This window comes from Eurosta solidaginis, chromosome 3 (genome assembly GCF_040869045.1).
Source record: "Eurosta solidaginis isolate ZX-2024a chromosome 3, ASM4086904v1, whole genome shotgun sequence".
NCBI lineage: Eukaryota > Metazoa > Arthropoda > Insecta > Diptera > Tephritidae > Eurosta > Eurosta solidaginis.
In genome coordinates this window covers 214998096-215016869 of record NC_090321.1, presented here as the reverse complement: position 1 = coordinate 215016869, position 18774 = coordinate 214998096, and positions in this window count along the sequence as shown.

Below are 18774 nucleotides of genomic sequence, written 5' to 3'. Positions count from 1 at the left end.
CAATTGATCTAGTATTTCTAAACGTTTCCCCCTTCTGCATGGTCTGGGAAAGATGGCCTGTCAAAGACTTTCCATTCATGCCCTGATATGTCATGCTCAGCGCCCAATGTGATATCAAGCACATTGTTTGATGTTGGCCCAACATATGTATGGAGGCACAATACCCTTGTTAGCCACCTGTAGACTACTCTGTAGTATACAAAAAAAAGGGGCTCATATATATCGTTAATATCGGCCTCTTCTTATACGCTGTGATGCGCATTCGCATCCGCGCCTATGACAAGCCGTCCTCTGCAACCTTCCTGATCTATCAACGTTTTGCACTCTTCGGGTGGGCCTCTCAGTGTTCTTTTCCCCTTTTTGCGACTACCGATAGGTTTTCGGTGCTGAGGTTAGATAGCATACACGAGTAGGATATGTTCGGAATCACTTAACAACTTTAACAAAAATGAATTTAATCCGCGACAAGTTAAAATCCTTTGGCGCGGTATTAGTTTCAGGTTGTATTATCGTACTGTAGGCTCCTTTTGAGGTACAAAGAAGATACTATACTGATCCCGAAAACAAACGCTAAATTATCCAAAAGTGATCTAGAAATAGTGTAGCATTTATGCCGAGAGTCATCGCTAAACGTTATCGATGTGATCTGACGTTTCACAACTGTATTAAGAACAGGGCGGAACGATAAAATGTGGCAGCATGGCGAAATACCCACAAACATAAATAAAAGTTCCATGTACTTTGTTTTTGTAAATTCGACGGACAAATGTCAAAATCGTACTGCGACGGAAGTTGATGTATCAAATCAAATAAAAAAGTTTATAATCAGCTGTCCCATGCTGCCACCTTCTATCGTTCCGCCATGATTAAAAGTTATTGATATTGGAGAAAAATTACAATGGTTGCTTGGGCATGTTTCTTAATTTTAATTCTTCATTAGCCAGCTTTTCGGGTGCTGAGTGCTAAACTCGTGTGCTTTATAACTGGTTTTAGGGCAAGTGCCTCTATCCACTCATCCATTTGAATGTCCCGCTGCTCACTTTGTGATTTACTTTTGACTTCTTCTTGGTTCTTCCTTTTAAACACACTTTTAGTACATATATATACTTATGTTTTTAATTATAAATTGTATTTTAATTATAATAAGCGCGTTCAGCAGAACTTTATCAATGGCATTAGATTATTGAAAAGTCTATAACTTAGAGCACAATTTTGTAAGTTTTTAATCCTAAATTCTGTGGAATATTTTACGGTGCGCTCAGCAGAACGTGATCAATGACATTGGATTATTCAAAAGCGTATAACTTAGAGCACCATTTTTTATGAAATTATAGTTGCATATAATCATTTTGCTTCGCAAATTCCCAATGTCTCAAAACTCTGTTAAAAAAAATATTTGAGAAATTTTTAATGCCCAGAGCGAGCTATATAATATAATATTTTCATTGTACTCATACTTCCTTGTTTTACTTTAAATCTTTTAAAGACAGCTTTGTTTCGTCATCAGCAGCTCGTTCCTTCGCAGATAAAATACAAATTGTTTCGTTGGTTTGCCATTCGTTTCGACATTTCAACTGGCAGCATACTTTTAGAGCTTTTTAGTTTTTTTTGGTATTGTTTGCCTACTTTTTTGTTTCTTTGTATTACTGCTAGTGTTGTCAGTACCCATCGACTACATAGTTAGTTCTTAGCTACCCCTACCAATAGCCAAGTATGAACAAAAAAAGATTTTGGAGGGAAGGATGGTGCACGAGCGCACGTCACTCATATAACTCGTTCCAGAAGAATTTTCCTGTGTTTGCTTAACACATATACAGCTACATTTACAAGGGGTAATTGATAGGTATCCGCGTCGAAAAACCATCGACTTGACTGTCCAGGCTGATATGGTTGAAGAGCTACAATGATATCGATCTTCGTGACATTTCTTAAAGTCTTTAACTGTGTCAAAATTTTTTAATCCAGTATCCAGGTTTACTGGGAGCTTTGCCACACAAGTAAAATTCTTCAGCTCATGATGTTCCTCTATAAGGAAAGTTGAGTTCTTGTCGTTTTGTGAGCAGCACTTCGGCCTGTTGTCTGACATGCTCATACAAGAATTGCCGTCGACAGAACCTCATCTACTGCTAGTCTTAGGAACGTGTTGTTTCAAAAGGCCCAAACCACAGTGACAATTGTGGTAGATGAGTTGCCTTTATAAGGCAAGTGAGGTGGTGGTTCACATCGGAACATCAATCGAACTACAAGGCGAGCATGCCCATCATTCCCTCATATGTAGATGTGTCGATGCATACATTACTATAATCAGAGCACACAAATGAACGCCAGACATGCTGGGTTTATAGTTTGATACTTATAATGCAAGAGGATGCATGTGCAGATGTAATACACACAGAAAATGAATTACTAGCTTGTGTGAGAGTTCCGACCCCTGTTTTACATTATCTAGACCGCTTTTGTCTTACACTCACTCGACCCTTCAAAGACAAAATGCGTTCCTCGGATGCTATAGGTGGTAGTTGAGCAGCGATTATAGCCTCCAGCGGACGGGAGTTGATGGAAGCATAATCTTTATGTTGAACGTTTCCGCTATTATCAATCGTTCTTAAAGTTATTGTAAAATGTCCCATGTATTTGGCTTCCATAAAAAAAATACTTGGCGCGATTTAACCCTGAGGAGATTCAGGCCAAGCTTCCGATTTCTGTCATGTCTGTTTGGTGGGACAGGACCCACATGGTTATTGCCGAATACGGACGGCATATGCAAGGCATATGAGTTTTCACTGAGCACCTTTTCATGGCAGTAATGCACCCGGAGTGTTAGCCAAACCACTACCGATGGGTAACCCCGTTTAGAAAAACTCGTTTTTTATTGAAATTTTTTTCTAATTATTGATGCTGCTTTGCCTGGACTTGAACCCAAGACCTTCGGTTTGGTAGGACCTTAGAAGAGTGTCCTTATTGTTATAGCAACGAATTGCAGAGGGCTGAGAATATACCTGGCGAAAAAGGCCTGTCCATAGCCGTAACACTCCACTAAATCTCCGGGGACTATTTTCGCTGTAGCAGAACAAGAAGTTGAAACAGCAGGATGTAAATGTATGAATATCCTGCAGTGGAGGATCTGGTGAACACAAGTTCCCTACGGAAGGAAGGGGTGGTATGTCTTAGAAGGTTTGCAGTTTGGGTTCGTACTTGAAGGTGCTGAAGCATACCGATCTATATCCGACAAAAGTTTATCAGTATCGAAAACACTTCCTAAAATATGTTGGCGTTGAAGGGGTTATGAAAAAAACCCCCTCAAGGGGTTGCTGGCACAATTCATAACTTCTACAACCTCACCACGTGGGTTCCTGTTCATTTAGCAGACGAAGCTATCGCGACCACAAGTTGCTCACTTAAGGAGAGGGTTGGATTACCTAGCAGGTTCAATGTGGTCATATCAAATCATTCTCCAGATGGTTGGTCTAATACCTTTATGGTGTTATTTTTCGGAATGTGTCGGATAAATTGGACTGAATGTGTCCATAGTATTACTAGAATCTCTCTTACTCTTGGCAATAAGTGAACTTTCCACGGGAGCAGGTTAATTGCCATCTGTAGGTCTGATACCTCTATCGCTTTCAGTAGCCAGAGCCTTCAATTCGCGAGCCTGTGAAAACAGTACATGCTCAATCGTTTCTTCCTGCAACCCGCTCTTCCTACGTCTGGTGCCACTGCGGAGATCTTACGACAAGAGCTCACCTTCTAGGTGGTCTAAAGGAATGTATGTATGCATATGCAAAAAACTTGCACACCGAAATATATTCACCTACCCTCGTGTGCACATACATTTTTACATATGTACCTTACAAATTCCGCCTTACTCAACATTCACATTTTCATGTCCTGCCGCGCTTTCACTCTAACATTATATCGCTTTGTCATTTGCCACATCTCTAACATTTCTGCCAAGCTATTCATTTATTTTGGAGCCATCATGTGCGCCCCATTGTGCTATGTTGTGTTGGCGCTGCTGCTGCTCGAATTCCTCTTACATTCCTGCCTGCCTGCCAGTCGCGCTGTCTTAGCTGCGCATTTGCGTTGGTGTTGGTTTGACATGCGTTGCCGTCGTTGTTGGCATTGGAATTTCTCTAAAAATGTTAAAATTTCAAAACTAGAAAGAAACAAAGAGTGAAATAAGCGCGCATACGTTCATAAACATCCACAAACACACACACACATAACATTAAATTTTATGCAAGAATAAGGATGCTGATGCCAGCCGGTCCAACACCTTATCTTTTGCTGTACAAAAATTAAATGAGCCCAGTTGTAAGAATTTGAAGGAGAGAAGAGATGAAAAAATATGATAGTAAAAGTGGTTAGTATCCCCCATTTTCTGGTTGGTTGAAGCAGTTTGGGAGATAGATTGATTAAAGGGGTTGTGTAGCGCAACCCTTTGAAGGGGTTGGCAGCGCAATTTATAGCTTCTGCAATGCAATTGTCAACCTCACATACCCGTGGCGAATTCTGCTTCTTTAAAAGCCGAGTATATGGCGACCCTTAGTTTCTCATGGATCTCTCGAGATGATCGGGCTAGTAACTTAATGGCAATTATTACCGGAACGTACCGAATCTGCTTCCGGCAAGGGGGGGTGTCCTTATCGCTACAACAACAACAAGATAAACGCTTAAGATCCAAATGGCACATATGCCATCTTTTCTAGAAACGATTGAAACTTTGAACTTTGGTGTATCAATATTTAGATAGATCATCAATGAGTACCGGGTGGGGAAATATTCGTTTATCCAGATGCTTCTCAACTAGTATTCAATAAACCACATGTCTACCTTCGGCATACTGTGAACACAACCGTCTTGTTTGCAGTCCTTGACATCGACAGAGAAAGTGATGAATATACTCCAATTCCGCCTTATTCTAACAGCTTATTCAACGGGGCCAGTCAGTTCTTACTGCAAGTTTGTTTGTTTTAAGCAGGATTCTCGTTCTATTCCTATCCAAAGATGGCCGTAAGGGCCTTGAGATTTCATTCCAGTTGGTCCACAGCAAACTCATTGTCCTAACCGTGTTTTAATCAGTTCTTCTCTGGTGCTGACCTAGTGGTGGAAAATACAACCTCAGTAATAGTTTGGAAATACAAACGGTACGAGGAACGATAAATAACAGTCACAGACGTCAGTCGAGCAAATGAGCAATGAATACTTGGCAACAGGTATCTTTTCCACCTTGATGTCTAGTCTATAAAAAAAAAAACTATTGCTAAGAAATAAACTACTTGGAATGGTTGCATCTGATTCAAGTGAATAACGACTAATTTGTGACGACAGCCCATCATGTCACGAGTCCTGGAGATTTCAAGCATTTCAGAAGTAGCGATGATTGAGAAGAGATCAAACATCGTGTCTAAACATAGCGTAGTAAGCAGTGCAGACTACCATAAGGGGCGTCGACTTTGTATCTACTTGGAAGGCTTGTCCCCTTTTCTTTATAGTCTGGTTAGTAGGTTTTTGATATAGCACAAATAGTCGAGCATTTTAACATAAATAAATATGTTGAAAGTTTCGCTGTTGTTGTAACAGCAAAAATATTCTCCGAAGGTTTAATGAAGTGTTACAGGTATGGCTAGTCCTATTTCAGATATGAAGCCGACACGGTCCGATACTAGCCCGCATGTCACGATCTTTTTTATCCGCCGAACCTTTGGCTTTGTGGATTTTAGTCGCTTCCAACGACATGCATGCCTTATTGCGTATATATTCGATATCTCATAACACGTTTCGCCACTTTGGAGGTATAGCGGACATACCAAAAAACCCGTACTAAGTCACCCTCCAGCACAGACACGACCTGAATCTCACATTTTATAGGAAGAGAGTAGTTGTAAGGATTTAAACTAAGGCCACAATCATGTGCTCACCGGCTTTATTTTGCGAACGCCTCACCATGATTTTACTCATCATGTATGTTCGGTATTTCCTTGTTCTTCTTGTAGCAGTGCTTCGCTGCATCCAGTATGTTCCATAACTCACAAATTGTCATCGATATCCTCTGGCGGAAGTCCAAGAAAACTAGCAGTTTCAACAGGGTTGAACCAAAGAGACAAAGGCGTTGGTTGCACATTGCTATTGAAAATATGGCTGGTTTCATGTGGACACACATTACATGCAGGACATACATTGTGTATGTTGGGGTTGATTCTGGATTAGTAAGAATTTAACCTATTACAGTGTCCAGATCGAAGTTTTGCCAAAATAAGCACGTATCCTTGTGAAGCCTGCTTTACCCCACTGCGAGTTCCAGGTACTTGGCATTGAGAACGGCGCTATGCGGGGATTTAGCGCCATAGAACTTTGCCGACTCTTCGTGAATGACTCTGAGGGTCTTTTTATGCTCTTTTGAATCAAACAGAGTTCTTCCAGCAGGAATAAAGCGACCCGATGCGGATTCAATAAACTCGTGAAAAGCACGTTCTCCTTGATGGACATTAGTCCGGATTGTGAGGCAACAAAAACGTTGTCTTTGTATACTGTAGAGTGGGCCCACTTTCCCTTTTTTAAAGTTAGTTCAAGTGCAGCGCTGAGACGTGAGGAACTCGGCTGATCGATCCGGCGAGGGGGGTATGGGTAGGTGGTCGGCTGCTCATGTCAGCATCGGCTGTCAGTCAATGCAGTTGCGCTAAAGATACGGATGTCTAGCGAGCTATGACAGCAAAGTTCATCGGAGCTATTGGAGTTCAAATAGAAAAGTACTTGGCTTAATTCCGTATTTTTTCAAGATCGGTTCTCGATAGACTGTGAAGAGTTTCCTTAGTATTTTAAAGAGTTGTGTTTCCAAACACTCTATTAAATCACAAATTACTTTAAGCTCTACCATTCCATTGTTTCGATCATTGGGTTGGCGCTTCATAGCGCGCGAAGCCTGTGTTTTAAATGAAGGTACAACATAAGTTAGTACATTCATCCCTGCAATGGTATGCATGTGTGTTCTCGTTGTATGTGTACATTCTGTTGTCCGTCCGTGCGATCATTCTCCTTATCGGTCTTTACTTATCGCCATATACACTTGCCATCCGTCGTTTGCCGTCAATGTTAGCTCTACACTTTCTCTTCCTCTCTAGCGTTTCATAACCGACTTAGTATACTATGCGCTGTTTTACTTTATACGACTAACTGCTGCTTCGTTCCTTTTACGTCTTCCTCTTCTTCTTCTCGTGTAAGCCAACTAAAAAAAAACTTTTGCAAAAGTAGGTTTGTTTGTATGTATGCGAGTTTCGTATGCGTGGTCTGTTGCTGAATTTCCTCTGCTCGAGCAGTGTTACCAAAATTTCGTCGCTGACTTCTATGCGAGCTTTTGTTGTGCTGCGATGCCTATAGAGGTGTCGAATAGAGGTGGCGCGATGTTCTGAATGATTGTTGAATGTGCGTATGCAGGGAGCGTGCTTTGGCGGCAAGCCTTCAAATATACAAAGGAAAAACTTTACTCATAAAAATTGACTGGCTTAAATTGTGTTTCGAAATGAATATGTATGTTTGTAGTTTTTTACCGAGTTTTGTATCCTTTCCCAAATGTACCCACCAAAAAATTGTGCAATCGACTATAAGTACACACGCGTCTGTGTCACGAGCAAGGTGCCAGAACTTGTTTCCAAAACCGACTGATAACTAAGCACTTGACTGCTGCACTTACTCACTGGAAGAAATATTCGATATAATGATGAAATGCCTCACTTAAGTATTCCGCACTGTCGCTGCTAGTACTATAGAGTTCCAGCGAGCTCCTAACAACAGGTAGTACAATAAAGAAAGTAAGGAATGAAAAAGTAAGCTGCCAAATAATCCAAATAATCCTGGTTTTTATGAGCGAAGTTCGCTGCGAGAATAAGCATGATTGTGACGCCGAGAGGAGGGCACAGACGACTACCAAGAAAGAAGTGTAACTAAGCCATCAGACGAGATTGCTAGGAGTCTAGGCTGTTCTCCGATAGAAATAATTAACCGAAAGTTAAAAAAAAATCCAGCGGGTTACAGAAGGCTTTAAGACCAAGCAAGTGTTAAGAGGACACATATTTACGAGCGACTGGCCGACGGCCAGATATTTCACATGTTATGATCTTCGTATTGTTAAATAACGAAGAAGATAATGACTGTGATACGATGTTGAGATGGTAGTGATTTGCAAGTGTATGCCTGATCTACGGATATGACGCCACTCACTTTTCACTATCAACGCTCCATCGTCTTACATGTTGGGTGGCACTCAACTGTACTTGTGAAGTAAAAGAGCCCTTAAACCACCACTGAACAAAATCACTGTATTAATGTGTTAAGATCGAGTGCTCAGAGTGAGGTAGCAACAGCGGGCGAACAACAGCGACGTTAAGCCATTGTTGTTGCTGTGTGCGATAAAAACACTCCAAGCAGTGCATCATGTAGCGGAGACGGAGCTAGTAGTCTTCGCTTTTTGGTACTCGATCGGCGGGATCGTCTTCCACAAAAAAAATGATAGGATTTGAGCTAGTTCTTGTTCTCACGCACTGAGTGAAAGTGTACTCTTAAAGAACAACGGTGGTCCCTGGTGCTCACGGGTCGGTTCACGACCGGAAATAGAACCGAGGAGAAAGTGTTGTGCAGGGCGTCGACATCGAACCCTTCCTTGCCTTAACTAGGCGACGAGGAGAATAATATCCTTACGACATGCAAGGCGAAGGGTGACTCACGTCTTGACTGCACCCACTCCTCCACAACTAACTAGTAGAAGAAGCTACATATGCCCAAGGGCGTGCGCCAACATGTTTACCAAATGTACTGACTCTATTACAAGGCGCCACCGCCTCCACGAATTGCACTCAGGAACCCGGAAGGGCGTTGCCCTTGCCTTGAGCGTAAGCGACTCGTTTTGTGCCGTTGCATAACAAGGCTTACAATTAATTTGGAGAATCGAAAAAATCACTCCTTATACCAAGCAAAGAACTGCTCTTACTCGTATCACATCCCCAAATCATCGGGAAGGAGGTTTTACGGTTGCACTAAGGACGACGATATTAATGGGAGAAAAATTCCATCAACCCAGTATGACAAAATGAGGAAGGTAATATCTTAGTTTTAAAATAAAAGGGCGACGGAAAATATGGAGCTGTTCAAGTACGGGGATGAAAAATTTGTGAAAGGCATGCATAGGCAAAACACTAACTGCTTCTCTAATGGAATTTAAGCGTGCTCGGCCTTTAAGGACGACTTTGGATTTAATAAGTCCACTATCCACTTGAATTCATAACATGCGAACCCTTGACGCATGCTCATAAAAATAGAATCGACTACAATTACAATTTGTACGATGTAGAAGCAGATTTCGAAAGAACCAAGAGAAACTGCCTTTGCGGAGCTATGCCTGAATAACAAGACTTGATGGTCGAGCACGACTATAACTCCGCCAATATTGGGAGGAACACTACGAGTCGCTTGAGATTATAAGAAGTTTAAGACAATCAAATGATATTCGCCTTATACCGAGAATGTAAATTTCTTGTCGGGTATTTCATATGCGTACGCACGAATGTTGGCAATCATGCACGAATCTAAAGAAAACTTTACAAAACAAACTCTTGCACGCGAAAGGATAAATGAATGAATGTTAAGGAAATAAGAAAGGTGACTGGTTAAGAAAGAAAAAAAAAAAAGGATTTTGAAAATTGTGTTACCTCAATGATTGTGAAGAGAACTTCTTAAAAATGCAGAGCACGACGAAGACTTGCCTACTACATAAATGTAAACAAAAAGTTATATCGGATTATGCAGATAAATAGCTTTTTTTGGAATAGAATTTATTTTAAAGAATTGAGCCGATCTACGAGTACTAAAAAGGATTCTAAGTAATGGAGAATATTATGTTTCCCACATTCATCTTTACTATCCCATGGAGGCACCAAATTCCGTTTTTAATCAGTTTTAGTTGCTGAAAGTGAGGATTGCTTTGCTCTTCCAGCTCGTTAAAGTAGGCATATTTTAATGCTCCTGGAGAAAGATGCGCACGTCTTGAAACCCAGCTAATCAATGTCTTCATGACAACAAAAATTAAAAAATCTTTTATAAAAAATCAGGGAGAGACTATCAGTCATCTTGGTATTCCATTTGCTTCATCCCCGCTCATACAAGAAGCCGGACTAGATTGTACCGTTATTGAAAAAAATACCTCAACCAACAATTACATTATTAAAAATAGCAAAGAAATAGTTGATATAATTGGCGTTCATTTTGAATCAATCCACTCTCCAAACAGAACAAACCTGACAATCTCATCCATTCACAGGTTGAAGATTGCTTCAATGAGTTTTTGAAAACAAAAACTTTATTCGACAGCATCGAAGCGACCAAAACAACATTTACCATCGAAAAGAGGGCAAATAACCTTTCCGAAGAACAAACTGAAAGATTCTTCATTCCTCCCAACGACCTCTCAGATGTATTTGCGAATTTGAAACGCAAACTCTCATCAGGCTTAGATCAAATACCAAATATCGTCCTAAAAAATTTATCCACAGAGATCATTTTAGAATATTGTACGCTTTTCAACAACATGTTGAACAATGCATACTTCCCATCCCTTTGGAAAATCGCCAAAACTATAGTGATACCTAAAAAAGACAGAGATAAAAACAGTATCAAAAATCTTCGCCCAATCAGCTTGCTCCCAAATATTAGTAAAGTTTTCGAGGTAGCTATAAACATAAACATTAATAGAATTATCGAAAATAATAACCTAATAAGTTCCAAACAATTCGGTTTTAAATATGGGCACTCAACTATTCACGCCATCAGCCTTCTGGTTTCCGAAATAAACTGGAACTGGAATAAAAAATATGTCACAGGAGCTTGCTTCCTCGACATAGAAAAGGCTTTCGACCAAGTGTGGGTAAAAGGACTCATAACAGAACTCATTGGATACAAATTCCCTCTTCATCTTGTAATACTAATTTATAATATGCTCTCTAATAGAAAATGCTCGGTATATACAAATGGTATAAAAAGTACACGAGAATTTAAAATAACAAATAGACTGCAGCAAGGTACTGTAAATGCCCCCATTCTTTTTAATATCTATATACTAGATCTGTTGCATAAAATAGACAACATAATAGCATTTGCCGATGTTGTTGTCATTTATCACTCAGATAGTTCAATTATTAACATAAACACAAATCTCCAGAGTAAATACAATACTGTCGAAGAATATACAATAGATTGGCAACTCAAAGTAAACGCTAACAAATGCGAAACTGTTATGTTTCGCCCCCCTATCAAAAAATGAAACTCAAACATTAAAAAAAATTGGAAAAAGTTCCAAATTATTTCGAACGAATCCAATCTCATAATTAAACAATCCGAGAGAGTCAAATATCTTGGTATATATCTGGATAAATTTGTATACTATAACGATTACATTAACTACCAAATAACGAAAACTACTAAAGCGTTCCATGCTTATAAAAAAATGTTCTCGACAAAATTTTTGGAGAAAAGGCTGAAAAATCCATTATGTATCAAACACTTTTAAGACCTATACTTACGTATGGATGCCAGATTTGGTTTAACATATCCCCATCATACATGGAAAGACTGAGAAAGTTTGAACGTAAAATTTTGAGATTCTGTACTTCCTTGTACAGGTCAACATATAGTAATTATACCAAATACATTTCGAATGCGAAGGTCTATAGTACAGCAAAAGTACCGAGAATTGACTGCCACATAATAAATTTGACAAGGAGACATATACTACGCTGTCTTAACAATGAAAATAACACACTGATAAGTGCATCCTTCTATGAAAGCGAAGAATACTTTTCCCTTACAAGATCGCGAATTTGAATCGAGCTCAAGGCCTAACAATAATTATTTTATCATTATTATTGTTATAATATATTTTTTCTTAATTGAAAAAATTTTTAAATTGGAATAGAAGAAAGAAAAAATTTAGACAACTGCCAAAGCTCGTTGTATAGATCCATTTCGGGAACTGCTAAATTCCTTCATCGGCAACGTTTAGGCGCCCTTACAGTTAGAAATGGATTTACACCCCCAGAATCATTCCTTTACCTTGACAATAATTTATTTATACGAAATAAAGATCACATACCGATAATCTATCACATTTTTAGAAGAGCGAATATGAAAATAATCACCTCGAAAACAATTAACACAGAAAACAAACGTTTTAATACATATATCTCTACCAGAGACAAACTAGGAGCATCTTCCATCATAAGACAATGCTGGTGGCTAAATCACATATAACCACAACACCTGCTCATGCCGGACATCCGACATAACTTTTCCTTACTTAATTTTATCTTTTATTAAAAATATTTAATCAGGCATTGTTTTTTAATGTTTTTTTCTTTGCAACATAATCATGGTTCATACATGTTTTAAGTTAAAGCGGTTACACATAAGTGTTATCAACTAATAAAATGTTATATTATATCATATGTAGTCCGCCAAGTACATGAGAACTCGTCTAGAGTCATTGTATAATTGTATTATTAAATGAAAACTATTGTTTATTTTAGTATATAAGATCATCAACATCGAAATAAATAAACACTAAAGAAACAAAAAAGGGACTTTTTTCACTTTCGTTGTGAGAGAAAAATAACAATAATAATAACTAACTCAAGGTAATCTGCATCGAAGCAAGTTAGCTTATGGCCTGCTAGTCCAACTGATCACAAAACCAGCTAGGCGTTCATACGCAAACCTTATAAGTTCAGAAGAGGCAGGCACAGAGACTAAACAGGCACTGCCGCGATCTGAATGCTGGGCGTTGTCATCCATGTAACAAGCCGTGTTGTTGCAAACGGCGACGTGCGGATTACTGTGCGCACACCGCACTAAACAACTGCTATGTGCTCTCTAATGATCCTATTAAAGGGTAAGCTAGAGCTACTTAACACCTTCTGCGTAAGCAAACTGGTTACTTGGCTGAGGTGTGGCATGGGGAATGCTCGACAATAACACCATAGGGAAATTAGGTCTAGACATGCCCGCCGGCTGAGAAAATCGGACTACGCAATATAGTCAGACAAGTTTTGGATACTCGATCGCTGATATTACCTGGATGCAAGATCTTACTGGTAGTGAGCATACTTAAACCACCCAGAGCAAAGTCAAACATGAAGAGCTCTGCAAGAAAGCATGATGTAAGCTATCTTAGGTTGATGCCAAAAGGTTATCCACTACTGTCCAAGCAGGCGCCCGGCTGATATGAGTACCGAAGCGGCGATAACTTTCTACCTTCAACACTTCAATGCTACGCTAAAGGAATTCGAAAGGCGTGACTTAGTGGAACAATGAACTGGTGAGGCTAAAAAACAAAGCTAGCTTAATTGCATAAATCAGTAAACTCTGTCTACCGAACAAGAGAACAAAAGCTAAAAATTGTAAACGCTCTTTTCCTTACCCGACCAAACAGAGATGACGAGCACTAATCTCGCGAAGATCTCGACAAGATCTAAAAACGGAAGCAAGAATCTTTTACGAATGGTGGAAGAAAGCGTGTCCCGATAAGCAAACGAAACTGCGACTACACATAATTTCTTTGGCCTATATGCATAAGTGAATCGGCTGGGGAAATAATGCAAGGCCCCTTCAAACTAGAACTGATAACAGCTATTGAATATGGAGAGGGTTTGTCCCATTGATAGTATTACTTCCGCAGAAGCTGCTACACCATCATTAAAAATTTTATTGTGGATGATTAAGTAGACGCACGCAGCTCCTCGAAATACCTTATTATGTGGGTAGATAGCAATCTCCCATTTCCCAAGCGCCTACAATAAGACTTGCACGTCATAGGGAATCTGAAACGATTAGTAAAAGGAAACAATGCATTACCAGAAGTAATGAGCAGCTTCCACCTAAGACCGGCGCAGAGGGGTACTACGACTTGCCTTAGCCTAACGCACTATTTCCGCAGCTGCCATCTTGATAGTTGCGGAGACTTTATAGGTACATCTTCTCACTGCGGAAAGATAGAAATTTTCCAAAGATAGAGATGTTCCTGCCATTGAGGCGTTAAATAATAGATCACACACTTTCAGCACCAATGGAGCTTTAGTACTGCAGGAATGTGTACCAGGAAAGTTAGTTCAACCGAGTTGCAGCCCCAAACCGTGATATAACAGCCGCATGGAGACTTTGACTTGACCTAATTCTTAACTGGACACGACGACTTCTACGAATACATGTTCAGTAGATACGTGAGAAATTTTTTCCTCGCGCAATGGGAAGACGATTGCCTTGTCGTATAACGAGGCAATAGTAAAAGAACTCACCGAGCCCGCTTTTGTAGCTGAACTTTATAAAGACATTTAACTATGCGCTGGGCATGGAAGAAGAAACCTCTCTGTGTTGCGTGAACTGGTGATCACAGTTTTCAAAAGTAGTTAAGGCCGACGGTCCTTTATAGCATAATTTCTAAATAAAATTGAGCGACTCTCAAGTCCCAGTTGTTATTGTTGTTGTTGTAGCGATTAGGTTACTCCCCGAAGGCTTTGGGGAGTGTTATCGATGTGATGGTCCTTTGTCGGATACAGATCCGATACGCTCCGGTAACACAGCACCATTAAGTTGCTGGCCCGACCATTTCGGGAACGATTTATATGGCCACATTAAACCTTCAGGCCATCCCTCCCTCCCCACCCCCAAGTTCCATGAGGAGGTTGGGGTCGCCAGAGCCTCGTCTGTTAGTGAAACGGGATTCGCCGCTCGAAGGTGAGGTTGACAATTGGGTTGGAGAAGCTATATATTGCGCTACACAACCCCTTGAATCCCCCCAAGTCCCAGTCGGGCATAATGGTTGGCGAGTTGGTAATTTGTTACGAAACTGTGTTTCTCGTTATCTTATTTGTTTTAGTACTGGCTAGTAATACAGGGCTGCTTTCATTTTCAAAATATTTCTGCCACACGTCCAATATCAGTACTATAGCGCTGAGCTATTGGGAGTATTTGACTCTTCAGTTTTTATTGTACAAAGACCCTTTCAATGCCAGCAAACCTATCGATCCCAGGAGGTACCCTAGCGTATTAGTGCCATTAAGTTCTAGTTGACCTAGAAGTGCTTTACATTCATTAGCAACACTCAATATTTTTTTATACGGTTTTATGCGATCTACATGTACCTAGTCTTTTCAGTTTTTTCACCCTCCGAAATATGACATTATCACTGACCGAATCCTCGGCGACATTATTTACAACATACATAAACCAGATGTCGACCATATTGGACATCCACGTCGATGGCATTACGTTAACGACTGTCTTACATCCAAAAATACTGTGACGTTCGATCAGGAGCTACATTTTGGCGAGCATGCAAACGCAATTGTACCAGAGCCGCTGCAAAATTCTCAGGTCTCTTGCCGGCAGTACTTTGGGAATAGATACTCAAAGAAACGCTCATAACCACCTATAAAGCAATTGGTCGGTTATTTGTATGCTACCCGTCCCCAGTATGGTCGTCGAGCCTAAAAGGAACACAGTGTGAGAAACTGTATCCCTGTCAAAGCACCGTGCTCAGAAACCTGGGAATCCCAATAGAATTTTGATTGAAAAGGCAGCGCCTCCAAGGAACTTAAGAAGTAATCTCCGTAAGTACTATAAAAAAAACCCGGCACTTAAAAATGCAGTAGTATGAAAAAAGGGGTATAACAAGACCTTTATAAATAGCTATAGGAAGCGTCAGACTATTATGCTATGGATTGCCCGGTGAACGGCGTTTCTAAAGACAAATACCCCAAACTCCCAGTTGACTCTTACTTAACAAGAATCAACCCTTATATATCCAATGTATCTCACGCTTGTAATATATCTCCATATGACACCAATCATTTTTTCAATTGTAATATGGAAACAACGCCTCTAAGGGGATAATAAGGCAGCTCTCTGGTCCAAACCTCTTGAAACTGCAAGTTTCCTCGAACTCCTGTTGGAGGACATTGATGACAATAAGTAAATGGTCACACCTATTGGATGGGACAAAGCACTGCCACAACAACAACAACCTACATGTCTGGCTGTATGTTAAATAAGTCCCCATTTGTCCTTTTTCGAAGGCAGTCCCGTACAAAGGGTGTTTCAACATGGACAACATCGTATAATATATTCTATTACAAAATAACATTTGTATAATAGTTTTCAAAGTTTAAGTTAATTATGTTAATTCAACTAAAACTCTTTCATCCTTGCAACCAAATTTAAATATTTTACATTCAGCTAACATACATATACATATATATACCTTAACCCTTCAAGGAGCTCTTTCCCCATCAAACCAACTTAAAAATGCAGCTAAAAATCATTATTAAATTTCTTAAAGCTTTATGAGTTAAAGCTTTAATATCATTGTCCTAATATATAAGCGAATAATTTATACGTGTATATGTATGTATGTCGCTGGTTGTATTGCGGCAGTTTTTCTCATTTTATGTTTGTTAGGGTAGCTATGCGAGCTTGGCACCATTGTATGGCCATGTGGCTTTGTGTGCTATTTTGGAATTCAGTCTTGCAATTGTTGCCCTTCGGATTTTAACACAAAGTCGATATGTATGTATGCACGGATATGTTTTAGAAAAGTTCGTTGCTGCTGTTGCCCTTGCCTTTTCAGTTCTCTCTATTCTGCACAGCCCTCCGTGGCTATCCTTCCACGTTTTTGTTATTTCTTTTTGCTTGCTATAACAACGAACGTCTAAAGGACTCGAACACAACTCTTTGCTTGACTTGCAATACTTTCAATGTGTGTGTTTTTATTTTGTTCTAGTTTGATGTACCAAAAATGCTTTCACAGCAAAGCTACTCCTCTAGTTTTACCCCAGTTCTTATGTACGATACCCCAAAGCCTCGTTCTTTGCCTTACATACTCAGATATATATACATGTATGTATATTTATATGCACATTACTGTGAAACAACAAACGTGACAGAAAAAATTATACAATATTCTGATTGATATCAAACTAGTCCGAAAACGCCCAAACTTGTCCCATAAATCAAAAGATTTACCATAAGTGTTTAGGGAAGAAAAACTTTGAAAGGATATTTTTTACGCCTCACTGCGCGACTCTCCGAGTATAGAACTCTGCGAGTGTAGGACTCGCTTTTCTTTTTAGAACTGCTATCAATTAAATATAACCTCCCAAAGCCCCGTAGCTAGGACCACACTAAGCAATACTTCGAATACAGATGCGAGCTACGTGTAAGCTCTATGGCTGCTCTTACATAAATGAGCTCGGCATCCATCTTTTCGTTTGCTGCGAAGTATATGCCTCACATATCTGCTGACGGTATTCCAGCTATCTCTTCGGCAGGTCAAGCTATTGATGACATGATGTATATTGGAACGATTTTCCGTTATCCCTTGTCAAATTTTGTTTTGAGACAAACCGGTTTCGGCGTTGTACCATCATCAGTGTCGATTTTCGTTCTGATCTGTTGTTGTCGATTGTCCTGTATTTATAGTTCGTAGGTCCATGAGCAGGTATTGTCAAATTGATGCTTGTGTATATTTAGTTATGCGTATGTTCTGTTTGTTTATTCAGAACCGAGGGTGGTTTACTAATCGATTTGTGTAGCTGATTGGGGTAGGTAAAAATCCGTGATTTTAGTCGTTTGACCTTTGTGGGTTTGTTGTTTTGGTGTGTTAATTGTTTTGTGTTTATCTGTTGTACCTTTGTGATTACTTGGTTTCTTGTAAACAAGTTTTAAAGGCTCGAATATTGTGTCAGAAATTGTGTTTATCTGTTCGTTTATTATTCTACCGTCGAATGTTTTCTGTTTGTAGATTTCCATGTTTTCGAGTACGTTGAGACGTTGGCCTTTTGCTTGTATGTGAAAAACCCTAACTGTTTTATTGATGTTTGGTGGGGAACATTCATTGTCGACCATGTGATTCGCGAAGTTAGAACCGGGTATAATGTTTGGATTCCGTATTTTTTTCTTGTAATCTCTAATATGTTCTCTGAACCTCGTTCTTATTTGCCGTCCTGTTTGTCCTATGTAACTATGCTGGCATCCGCAGGTAAGTTTGTATACGCCGTGGCTGCTAAACGGATCCTCTGAGTTAGTGTTAGTTCTTAGTTTTCGCCCTAGGTTGTTCGATGTTTTGAATGCTGTGTTAATGTTGTATTTTTTAAAGAAGTTTGCCAATTTATATGTTGCTTTTCCAGTATATGTCATAGTCGTCCAGCTATTATTTTTCTTTTCATTATTTCTTTTTGGTTCTCCATTTGTTCTTCTGAGCTTATCTACTAGTGCTTTTTTATATCCGTTGTTTTCAGCGATATTATATATGACCTCAAGCTCTCTCTTATATGCCTCTTGTGTAAGTGGTGTTCTTTCAAGTCTATGTACCAAGTGCCTAAATGCTGCATTTTTATGTTGTTGGGGGGGGGGGGGGGGAGGGGGGGGGGTGATTTGAGGTACTGTGTATTATTGTGTCGATAGCCGTTGGCTTTATATATATGTATGTCATAGTTAAATCTTTTGGCTTCTTTATCAATATTTATCGTGAGGTCTAGATAGTTGATTCCTCCGTCTTTTTCGGTTTCCGTTGTAAATTTTATATTTCCGTGCTGCTTGTTGAGGTACTCCAGTACAAGCTCTTCGTTATTAGTAGTTAAAACGCATATTATGTCATCCACGTATCTAGCATAAAATGACACGCCTAATTTGGACTTCAGCTTCTGTATGTACTTTTCTTCCAAATTTTGCATGAACACT